This window comes from Salmo salar, chromosome ssa20 (genome assembly GCF_905237065.1).
Source record: "Salmo salar chromosome ssa20, Ssal_v3.1, whole genome shotgun sequence".
Classification (NCBI taxonomy): Eukaryota; Metazoa; Chordata; class Actinopteri; order Salmoniformes; family Salmonidae; genus Salmo; species Salmo salar.
Genome location: NC_059461.1, coordinates 37,339,751 through 37,343,148, shown reverse-complemented (window position 1 = coordinate 37,343,148; position 3,398 = coordinate 37,339,751).

Genomic DNA, 3,398 nt, shown 5'->3' with positions numbered 1-3,398 from the left:
ATAAGTCAATGGGTATGAATACTTTCTGAAGGCAATGTGTATATATATATATATATATATATATATATATATATATATATATATATATATATATATATTGCAATGTACTGAACATTTTAACCGACGACTCACAGTTTGGGAACCACTGGTCTAGACAGTAAATTATCTACTCCGTTTAATCATGTGTTGCTTAATAATAAGATATTCCAATTTTACACCTAACCTCTCAGTCCTTAGGGCTGTTTGTCTATGGGGATCATATAATACACTCATGATGACCACAGATGTAGGATTTTAATTTGAGACAGTTTGCTACAGCAGGAAATTATCCTGCAGCAACATGAAATGTGAATTATGACATGGATTTTAATCAATGGACATTTTTGTAGGGGTTGATACATTTTTCCTACGGGAAAATAAAGTCTGAAATTACAAACTTCAAAACCGTTTTTACACTATACACTACAAGTTTTAAGTGTCCTGCGTTGCAGGAAAGTTTGTATGCAACACGGTGATCAAATTAAAATTCTACATCTGCAAGTTTGTGCTACAATACCTACTGACAGTTGTTCTTTTGTCAGAAAGTCTTCACCTGTTACACTCCATAGTGAGTAAACACCACTTTTCTGCTTTTGACCCAGCCAGGTTTAAAACCATTACATTAGGATCACCTTACAGAAAATAGCCTATGGCAGTTGGGGCGGAGAGCTTGGATGCGTCCCAAATCACACCCTATTGCCTATACAGTGTATTTCTTTTGACTAGTACCCATAGGGCTCTGGTCGAAAGTAGTTCACTTTGTAAGTAATATGGTGCCATTTGGGATGCAGGTACTTGACTTTGGAGACTGGAGCAAAGGAGCAAACTCACCAGTCCCACTGGTCATCAGTCTGTCAATCAAGAGACCCTATTAGACTGTTGAAGTATTCAGGGTTTAACAGACTTGAATAAGGTAACCTCAGCACTAACCTTGCTACGGAGTACCTCAATCTTTCACGGTTTTTCCAATACTCTTACACAATCTCGGCACTCAGAACTAAATCAACCACTTGTTTAAGACTGTGACAAGAGATGACTAACAACATAAAAGCATTACAATTCTTATTAGATAATTTTGCTCTGAAAGTAAAGGGAATGAGAATGAGTTCTATAGTGCATCCTACACTGTACTGTTTGATGATAACCTTTTTACAGTATATGTGTGCTTTCCAAATGGCACCCTATTCCATACATACCCTATGGCCCCTGGTCAAAATGTGTGCACTATAAAGGGAACAGAGTGCCACTTGGGACCCATCCCATATACTGTACAGTCGTGGCAAAAAGTTTTGAGAATAACACAAATTTTAATTTTCAAAAATTTGCTGCTTCAGTGTCTTTAAATATTTTTGTCAGATGTTACTATGGAATACTGAAGTATAATTACAAGCATTTCATAAGTATTAAAGGCTTTTATTGACAATAACATGTTGATGCAAAGTTGTTGCAAAGAGTCAATATTTGCAGTGTTGACCCTTCTTTTTCAAGACCTCTGCAATCCGCCCTGGCATGCTGTCAATTAACTTCTGGGGCACATCCTGACTGATGGCAGCCCATTCTTGCATAATCAATGCTTGGAGTTTGTCAGAATTTGTGGGTTTTTGTTTGTCCACCCGCCTCTTGAGGATTGACCACAAGTTCTCAATGGGATTAAGAAGTTTCCTGGCCATGGACCCAAAATATCAATATTTTGTTTCCCGAGCCACTTAGTTATCACTTTTGCCTTATGGCAAGGTGCTCCATCATGCTGGAAAAGGCATTGTTCGTCACCAAACTGTTCCTGGATGGTTGGGAGAAGTTGCTCTCGGAGGATGTGTTGGTACCATTCTTTATTCATGGCTGTGTTCTTAGGCAAAATTGTGAGTGAGTCCACTCCCTTGGCTGAGAAGCAGCCCCACACATGAATGGTCTCAAGATGCTTTACTGTTGGCATGACACAGGACTGATGGTAGCGCTCACCTTGTCTTCTCCGGACAAGCTTATTTCCGGATGCCCCAAACAATCGGAAAGGGGATTCATCAGAGAAAATTACTTTACCCCAGTCCTCAGCAGTCCAATCCCTGTACCTTTTGCAGAATATCAGTCTGTCCCTGATGTTTTTCCTGGAGAGAAGTGGCTTCTTTGCTGCCCTTCTTGACACCAGGCCATCCTCCAAAAGTCTTTGCCTCACTGTGCGTGCAGATGCACTCACACCTGCCTGCTGCCATTCCTGAGCAAGCTCTGTACTGGTGGTGCCCCGATCCCGCAGCTGAATCAACTTTAGGAGACGGTCCTGGCGCTTGCTGGACTTTCGTGGGCACCCTGAAGCCTTCTTCACAACAATTGAACCGCTCTCCTTGAAGTTCTTGATTGTCTGATAAATGGTTGATTTAGGTGAAAACTTACTAGCAGCAATATCCTTGCCTGTGAAGCCTTTTTAGTGCATAGCAATGATGACGGCACGTGTTTTCTTGCAGGTAACCATGATTACAGAGGAAGAACAATGATTCCAAGCACCACCCTCCTTTTGAAGCTTCCAGTCTGTTATTCAAACTCAATCAGCATGACAGAGTGATCTCCAGCCTTGTCCTCGTCAACGCTCATACCTGTGTTAATGAGAGAATCACTGACATGACGTCAGCTGGTCTCTTTGTGGCAGGGCTGAAATGCAGTGGAAATGTTTTGGGGGGATTCAGTTCATTTGCATGGCAAAGAGGGACTTTGCAATTAATTGCAATTCATCTGATCACTCTTTGTAACATTCTGGAGTATATGCAAATTGCCATCATACAAACTGAGGCAGCAGACTTTGTGAAAATGTATATTTGTGTCATTCTCAAAACTTTTGGCCACGACTGTACTATGATTATGACTGAGGGATAAAAATAGTGAGTGGAGAGTGAAAATGTGAGCTTCTACTCAGCCATTAATAAACCTTAAAATGTGATAGTGATGAAAGGACAAAGCAGCCCAATAAATTAACCCTCCTTCTGTAACCTTCCACAGCTTAATGGATGTTCATTACCGGCCTATCAGCTTTGTTCACTCAATCTCTTTCTGCTCTGGTGCACTGCAACCTTCTATTACATGCATCATTCACAGATTTCAATGGGAACGTTGGAAATGTCTCACTAATGCATGATTACATTTTATTTATGATAAAGGAATCCATTTTCTCCTGCACCTGAACACAGAATTACAATCTTTACAATGAAATATACACTTCCTGGCCAGTTTATTAGGTACACCCATCTAGTATCAGGTCAGACCCCCTCCAGAACAGCCTGAATTCTCCAGGGCATGGATTCTACAAGGTGTTGGAAACGTTCGTTGCTCATTCGGTATCAAGGGACCTAATGTGTGCCAGGAAGAAATTCCCC